The sequence below is a fragment of the Acinonyx jubatus genome, chromosome C1 (genome assembly GCF_027475565.1).
Source record: "Acinonyx jubatus isolate Ajub_Pintada_27869175 chromosome C1, VMU_Ajub_asm_v1.0, whole genome shotgun sequence".
NCBI lineage: Eukaryota > Metazoa > Chordata > Mammalia > Carnivora > Felidae > Acinonyx > Acinonyx jubatus.
Window position 1 is genome coordinate 126,991,206 of NC_069381.1, and position 9,083 is coordinate 127,000,288.

Below are 9,083 nucleotides of genomic sequence, written 5' to 3' on the forward strand. Positions count from 1 at the left end.
AAACACTAATTCAAAGGGATCCATGTACCCCTATGTTCATAGCAGAATTATTTACAACACCAAGATATAGAAGGAGCCTGACTGTCCATCAACTGATAAATGGGTAAAGATGTGGTATATATACACAATGAAATATTATTCAGCCATAAAAAGAAAGTAATCTTGTCGTTTGCAAAGACATGGATAGAGCTAGAGAGTATAAGCAGCATATGACAGTGAAAGACGAATACCATATAATTTCACTCACATGCAGAATTTAAGAAACAAACAAGCAAGGGGGAAAAAATGAGGGAGAGAGTCAAGGCAAAAAACACACTTTTAATTTTAGAAAACAAGCTGATGGTTATCAGAGGGGAAGGGTGGTGGTGGTATGGGTTTAATAGGTGATGAGGATTAGGGAGTGGACTTGTGAGGAGTACAGGGTGATGTATGGAACTGTTGGATTATTATGTTGTACACCTGAAACTAATATAACACTATATGTTAACTAGAATTATTAGAAAGTTAAAAAACAAAAAGTTAAAAAACAAAACGAGTGTTGGTGAGGATGTGGGACAGGGAATTCTTCTACAGTGTTGGTGGGAGTATAAATTGATACAGCCATTATGGAAAAAAACATGGAGTTTCCTAAAAAAATTAAAAATATAACTATCCTATTATCCAGCAATTCTACTTCTTGGTCTTTATCCAAAGCATACAACAATAACTTGAAAATATATATATACTTTCATGTTCACTGCAGCATTATTTATAGTAGCCAGGACATGGCAAAAACCTAAGTATTGCTAAATAGATGGATGAAAACTAAAGAAGTTGTGGTACACGTGCATGCACACAAACATGCAATGGAGTGTGATTCACCCCTAACAAAATAGCATCTTGCCGTTTGCAATATGGATGGACTTTGATGGCATTATGTTATAAGTGAGACAGAGAACGACGAATGCCACATGGTCTTGCTTATGTGTACAATATCAAAACAAAAAAACAAGCTCATGTACACAGAGAATAAATTGGTAGTTGCCAGTGGCAGGGGGTAAGGAATAGGAGAGATGGGTGAAAGTGGTCAAAAAGTACAAGCTTCCAATTATAAAATAAATAAGTCATGGGGATATAAGGTACAGCATAATGACTATAAACTGTATTTTGTATTTGAAGGTAGCTAAGAATAGATCTTAAAAGTTCTTATCACAGGAAAACCAAAACTTACAACTACGTGTGGTGATAGCCATCCACTAAACTTATGCTGATCATTTTGCAATATATCCATATTGAATCATTATGTTGTGTACCTGAAACTAATATATGTCAGTTATAGCTCAATAAAAAAAGAAGAAAAAGGAAAGTAAAAGTGGGGGAAATAAAAATTACCAGTATGTACTAAGAGTTCTGGTTATAGGCGGAGGATTGAGAATGTCATTTTGAGAAGTGAATACTCAATATTATCTACATATTTTGAAATATTTGTGACAATTTTTCCCTTAAACGTACAAGTAGATTCATGTGTATTAAGAGTATTAGAAAAAATGAATACCAAAATAGATCATTCATGCCCTTTTCAAACCTGGCCTCCAAAGCAAAGCATCATAAACTTAAAAACTACAGTAATAGATCCCGTGTTTTATGTTTCAAAGATTAGAGTATCATGCATTTTTTTATTTTGAAAATGATCTGAAATAAATAGTACTAAGTATTGAGTACCACACTAATAATACTAAGTATATCTGAGGATAACTTCACCATAATCTACCACCATTGTTAAATCTGTATAGATCATATGAGTTTGGAACAATCATGATGTTAGCAATAAATTTTCTGCTTTATTCTAAAATAATAATAAATGTAAGATAATTAGTATTCATCACATATCAAAAGTACAATATTATCTATAATTACTATTACATAGTACATTAAGAATTGAGGCCTTTTGATCATTCAAGTGTCACATTTATTTATTTTTGTTTCATTTACTATAAATTCAGTAATTATCCATGTATTGAATTTGTGTTAAGAGATTTTTCAACATCTATGGCTTGCATAACTTACCAGATATACACAATAGTTAAGGTATTTTTATTCCAGTTACATTTATTTTTCAAATACCATGATTGTACAGATTTCTTGTATTCATTCTTACGTACTAAACATCTACCATGGGCTAGGTACAGTGCTAGAAGTTACACTGTTCGACCAGTGAAACAGGATTCCTTCTACTTTTACTTTAGTTAAAATTATACCACAGAGATCCAAAGATATGGAAACCACCTCTCTAGAACAAAGCCAAGTAAGGAAATGTAAGTGAAATAGAATTATTCTACAGGTAGATATAGATTCCACAAGTTTATACATCAAGTCTGTGAAATCTTTTTAAGATAGCATATTGTTCTTACAGTAAATACAACTTTAACATGTGTTGTTCCTACAGGCAGAGAATGTGAGAATGTGGGTAGGAAGTCATAAAAAGTGAGTTGCGACCAGGTAATGCTACTAACTAGTCACTGACCTTAAATCATCTGTCATCTTTCATAGTTCACAGTGTAGAAAAGGGACTCACATAAAAACATCAACTGGTTTATTCCATAAATGTATAGAGCAAAAATTCTAGATAACTAGCTTATAGGAGTATTTAGCTTGATGTGCAGAGATCTTTTATTTTTTACTAGTCCCAGTCATTAAAATGGAGAGATTTTATGCAAAAATTTGAATTTCTAGCTTCTCTTCAAAGCTTATAAGATCTGGTGACAATTAATGTTGCAATCTTTCATGTTAACAATTTGCTGGAACTGAATATTGGCTGCACTCGTTAGCAATGACATTTACTCTCCACTCATCAATTAACAAATATTTAGTGAATATCTACTGTGTGCCAGACACTACTCTAGATGCCCAGCAAAAAGAGACCAGTTCACAGCCCTCATTGCACTAACATATTCATAGGATGGGACAGAAACAAAGCTTGAAATAAACATGCATATAAAACATGTTAACATGGTGACAAATGTTATGATTAAAACTATATAGGACATTGGGACAGAAAGTAACTTAGCTCAAATCCTACCCTCTCAATGGGACATTCCCAGTGATGATTTAATACCATAATCCAGGATTCTCATAATATAGCCCAACAGTCAAATCAGGCCAACTGCTTGTTTTTGTAAAGTTTTATTGGAGCACAGCCATGCCTGTTCATTAACATATTGTCTGTCTACAGATGCCTTTGTGCTACAAGGCAGGGTTGAGCAGTTGCAACAGAGACCCTATGACCTGCAAAACCTAAAATATTATCTGGCCCTTTATAGAAAAAAAAACTTGTTGACCCCACTCCTGCTGGTACTCTAAATTCCCTTTGTTCCCCAACTTTTTCTTTTTTCCATAGCCCTATCACCTCTAAAATTCTTTTTACTATACATACATATTTTATAGTTTATTTTATTTTCCCCCTCACATTAAGATGTTAACAACATGAGAGCAAGGATCTTAATTCTGTTCCTATATGTATTCCAAATATTTGGAATATGGTAGGTACTCAATAAATATTTGTAGAATCACCAAGTGAGGTTAGAGAAATAAGTAGTATATAGCATAAAACCATGGAAACCATGGAAGCCATGGTGAGGAATTTTATTCTCATCTATGGGCAACCACAGGAGGGTTTTAAACAGTGGAATAACATGATGTGATCCAGGCCACCATAGTCTCATCACTTCCTATTCTTCTTACCCAGACTGACCAGGCTCCTTCATCTGTTACTTACCTGGCCTATGCTACAGATTTTAGTACAGCAAATACTCCATGAATGGGAAATGATTATGGTAGGGGAAACTCAAAAAGACCAGTGTTCAATGACTGACTCTACCTCAGAAAATTCCTCTGTGGACAGAAGCCCCAGGGAAAGATGGATTTACTGGCAAGTTCTGCATAGTTCTTTGATAACAGCATTGAATAGCAAGCTCAATGATTTTGAAACAGATTTCATGGGAATTTCATAAATTTAATGACTCATATTTGTTTTAATGCTTATAAAAATAAATTGTCTTCTGAGAAATTTATGCCAAGATGTTATTGTAACCAAAGTACAATAAAATCTAGCTTACCAATTAATATCTCAAGTGCACATGCATGCTACCCATGGATTATAGGTGTGCTGAGAAATCAATACCCCTCTACTTTGGAGATGATCAGAACCTTCCCCAGCTCAGTTATAACCTCATCATTTTATCCTGATATGTCATAAAATTACTATGTTATATGAATGCCATAAGGTTAAGAAGTCCTGCAATGGATAACAATCAAAATTGTTAATATTTGTTTTCTAGAAGAGAAGAAAAATCACAGACTTATTTGGTTGCTAAGATTATGAGGTTTATTAGGAGAATTGGCAAAGGCTTCCTGAATGTATTCCTATTTTTAATGAACTTACAAACTAGAAGAAACATATATAAACATTAAGAACACTGATCTAAAAGGGGGCACAAGGAAGGCTTGAAAAATTTCATTTGGGAGATCAAGGAAGGGCTTAGGAAGACATTGGAATTGGAGTTACACCCTCAAGAGTTAAAACATTTTGATGGAGTAGAGAAAAGGAGACTGCTAATTGCCTCCACACTGCTATCCCAGAGATCTAATTTTTACATTCCTTGGAATGAGGACAAAGAGGAGAATATTTTTCACATTCTTGAATTGGTCTAAGAACCAATTAGCCCAAACTGAAATGTTTCAATTCCTTTATCAAGCAGTGTGAAATGGCTTTTCCCTTACAACTACTTAGGACCCTCCTTCTCATAACCAAATCATTTACAAGACTCCCTACTAATGAGCTTATAGCCCATATGTCTACCATGGAGCAACCTCATTAATCTCACACAACAAATGGGAGTTGTGGAAAGCAGAACACGCTACTCTGATACCTAATTAAGAAAAAACTGCCTCAATTCATTGGTAAAGACAGGGAACCTGGGGAATATTTCACCATAATCTAGAGATCATACACACACACACACACACACACACACACACACACACACACACTCCGGAAAACAAACAAACAAAAAAAACAAAGCAACAACCACAGAAAAATTCCTAGAGTGTCACTTGGCATTTGTTGTTTATTCTCAAAAAACAATAAACAGATTCAAACTGTTCAACATGTCAAATACTACAATTGTATAATTCAGAACTTCCCAGACTTCCTTGATTTCCTGGACCCTTAGTGTCTCAGTAATTTTTCCATGGTGCTTGATATAATAATTAGGTATTGCTTTTGGCCTGTTTATGAAGTAGTGAGATCCAAACAACCTAATAATTTATGTCTTAACTTAGTAACCTTTTGGGAAAAAAAATACACACAAATTAAAAGATATTTTTAAATAACCATCATTACATATAAAGTGGATTTGTGCTCCTGGAATTTCAACCTTGGAATTAGATTGGATGCTGCCACCCTTATTTCCTATTCCATATTGATTTTCATTCACTATGTATTTTTATCACATCAGTGAAAAACCAGCTTTATAAAAGTGTGACCTCATTGAAAGAAATGTAGTGCAATCTAATGTTGAAATATGAACTACCTCAAGTCAGTAGTTCACACCATATCTGACAGATGCTACATTTTGCTGCATATTCCTTGTAAATTTAAAATCTGGTGAATGTAATTCTGAAGAAACCATTGATACACAACCAATCAGAATTTTGTTTCTGAGTATATCAGGGCTTTAGATATCCATGTCTATTTTCCATGGGCTTGTTTTTCATTTCAAGGATGAACAACCACTTGAGCCTCATTTGTTGTTGCTGTTGTTTTGGTTCCTAAAAATACAACTTCAATTTATTTCTCAATTCTCCAAATGTCTCTGTATCAAACATTATTGATTTGCAATATATTTAAAGGCACAAGGGAAACAGTCAAAGACTTCTGTGTGTGTAACTACTCACCTATAGTAATATGTTCTGTACAGATATTATTTTTATAGTTTTCCTAAAATGGAATAATATGTGCTTCCACCCAAGTTCTCTTTTCAGACCCTTTACCCAAACACCTGCAATGAACACATTTTTAACATAATCATATTCATGTACAAAAAAACGGTAGCCAGGAAACATATAATTAGAAAAGCAGATATGAAAAGGCAAGAAGTATGGAGAAACTAAAAGAATAGAGGTAAAAAAATTGAGGAAAACCTTTCGTTACTGATTATTAAATCATAAATGGAGAGAATCCAAAGCCATTGTAATAAAAAGCAACTTATGAAAAGTTTCATTCATGACTAAAAAATTGAGAAAACATATCTATGTGTATACATATATGCATAGGTGTGTGTATGCATTTTCTAAGGGAATCCAAATTTTAGGTCCAATAATTAATATATTGCACTTTACTACATTAGGCAAGAAATACATTATTATTCTCATTTTACACTGAGGTTGGGTACTTTGAAAGATGATCCCATCAGTAAATTGTAACAAATCCACTAGAACAGGCCTCCAAGTACTCAGGGGATTAATCTTTTAACTAATAGGCAATGTCATAGCCTAACCAGTGCTTGGAATTGCTGTTAATCACATTGCAAACTAAGATCTTCATACAGATTTGTGTGTGATTTAAGCATGAACATATGGCTATGCTCAAGGCATGGTCATTGAAGGATCCTAAACATTATTGTTCCCATTCTTTTATCTTTAGCAGAATAAGAGCTAATCCCTCTTAATGGTTCCATACTGTATCTTCTCTTGAAGGGAACAACAGAACAAGCCAATGAGGCTAATCACTTGGATGGGAATGGAGAAAACACTCTGGCAGTTTAAAAAGATGTCGTTAGGAGAGAGAAAACAAAACAAAACAAAACAAAAACAAGAATTTCAAGTCCTCCTCTTTGGATGTTGGATACAAAATATAAGAAACATTTATAGCCTTCATGGAAGCTATTGGGCATTGTCCAGCCCCCCAAACTCAATTCACATATACTAGTTGCAAAACAGGGCTGCTGTTCTCTGGTTTTCATGTAGCTCCATCTACAGTTGTATAACGCTCCAACCCTGATGGTGTTCAAAGTTTGATAGATTGGAATAATTGCCTTTAATTTTAGTATTTTGCAAGATAAATTATATTATTTTGTATTTTAAATAAAGAATAAGAATGTTTTACACTGAATACAATCCTTATCAAAATACCAATAGCATTTTTCACAGAATTAGAATAATCCTAAAATTTGTTTGGAACTACAAAAGACCCCAAATAGCCAAAACAATCTTGTAAAAGAAAAACAAAGCTGGAGATCTCATAATTCCAGATTTAAAGTTATAATTCAAAACTATAGTAATCAAAACAGTATGGTATGGGCACAAAAAATAGATGTATTGATCAATAGAACAGAATGGAAAGCCCAGAAACAAACCCATGATTTTATGGTCAATTACTTTTCAACCAAAGAGGCAAGAAAATGCAATGGGAAAAAGTCTCTTCAACAAATGGTGTTGGGAATGAGCAACATGTAAAAAGAAATTGGACCACTTTCTTAGACCATACACAAAAATAAACTCAAAATGGACTAAGGATCTATAAGTGAGACCTGAAAACCATAAAAAGAGAGCACAAGCAGTAATTTCTCTGACAGAGAAACAGCTGTAGCAACATCTTCTAGATAGGTCTCCTGAGGCAAAGGAAATAAAAGCAAAAATTAACTATTAAGACTACATCAAAATAAGAAGCTTCTGCACAGTGAAGGAAACAGTCAACAAGACTGTAAGACAACCTGAGAGAAGATATTTGCAAATGACATAACTGACAAAAGGTTAGTATTCAAAATACATAAAGAACTTACATAAAACACACAAAAAAAACCCCAAAAAATCAAATTAAAAATCAAGCAAAAGACATAGACACTTCTCCAAATAAGACATCCAGATGGCCAACAAACACATGAAAAGATGCTCAATATTACCCATCATCAGGGAAATGCAAATCACAACCACAATGAAGTATCATCTCACACTTCTCAGGATGGTTGAAATCAAAAACATAAGAGACAACAAGCATTGGCAAGGATATGGAGAAAAAGGAACTCTTGTGTACTATTGGTAGGAATGCAAACTGGTGCAGCTACTGTGGAAACCATTATGGAGGTTCCTCAAAAATTAAAAAGATAGAACTGCTCTATGGTCTAGTAATCACACTCCTGGGTTTTTACCCAAAGAATGTTAAAACACTAATTCGAAAGGATATATACACCCCTATATTTATTGTAGTGTTATAATGGAATTAGCCCAAGTGTCCATTGATAGATGAATGGATAAAGAAGATATGTGTATGTGTATTATATATATAAATATATATTTTAAAAACCCATAAAAAAGAATTAAATCTTGCCATTTTCAAAAACATGGATGGAGCTAGAGAGTATAATGCTAAGCAAAATAAGTCAGAGAAAGACAAATACAATACAATTTCATTAATTTGTAGAATTTAAGAAACAAAACAAAGAGAGACAAACCAAGAAACAAACTCTTAATCATAGAGAACAAACAGATGGTTACCAGAGGGTGGGTGGGTGTGGGTATGTGTGTGTGTGTGTGTGTGTGTGTGTGTGTGTGTGTGTGTGGCAGGGGCGGGGGGTGGGTGACGGGTAAAACAAGTGAAGGAGATTAAGTGTACACTTATCATGATGAGCACTAAGTAATGTATAGAATTGTTGAATCATTATGCTGTACACCTGAAGCTAATATAACACTATACATTATACTGGGATTAAAATGAAAAACTCTTAAAAAAAGCAATGTTTTAAGGATGTCTGTGTGGCTCAGTTGGTTAAGCATTTGATTTTGGCTCAGATCATGATCTCACAGGTTCATGAGTTTGAGCCCTGCATTGGCTTTGTGCTGACAGTGTGGACTCTGCTTTGGATTCTCTGTCTCCCTCCCTCTCTTCCCCTCACCCACTCATGCTCACATGCATGCACATGCATTCTCTTTCTCTCTCTCAAACATAAATATTTTAAAAAAATGTTTTACACTGAAGCAAAAACACCACATAAACAGAAGTTAGATGCAAAAAAAAAGTTCTATAAATATGTTTTTACCTAAAAAAC